A 290-nucleotide genomic window follows, 5' to 3' on the forward strand; every position below is an offset into this window, starting at 1 on the left:
CGAAGCCGTAGGCGCTACGCGCGTCGCTCCGACAAATGGCTTAACAATTGGTGCAGTCCTTCCTGGTCGTGTAGCTGCTGGCGACGCTCCGGTCAACCGCGAAGCTCTGGACGCTACGCGCGACATTTACCCCCGTCGATCATCCAGACACGTGAAAATCAGTCAAGCCGCGCTCGACGAAGCTGTACAAAGAACCTTGGATCGGATGAGCGGTCAAGCAGCACATATAGAATCTCAAGGGCGAAGTGATCACGCAAGGAATCAAAGGCGACAATACGAGCCTCAACACG

The sequence above is a fragment of the Camelina sativa genome, chromosome 15 (genome assembly GCF_000633955.1).
Source record: "Camelina sativa cultivar DH55 chromosome 15, Cs, whole genome shotgun sequence".
Lineage (NCBI taxonomy): Eukaryota > Viridiplantae > Streptophyta > Magnoliopsida > Brassicales > Brassicaceae > Camelina > Camelina sativa.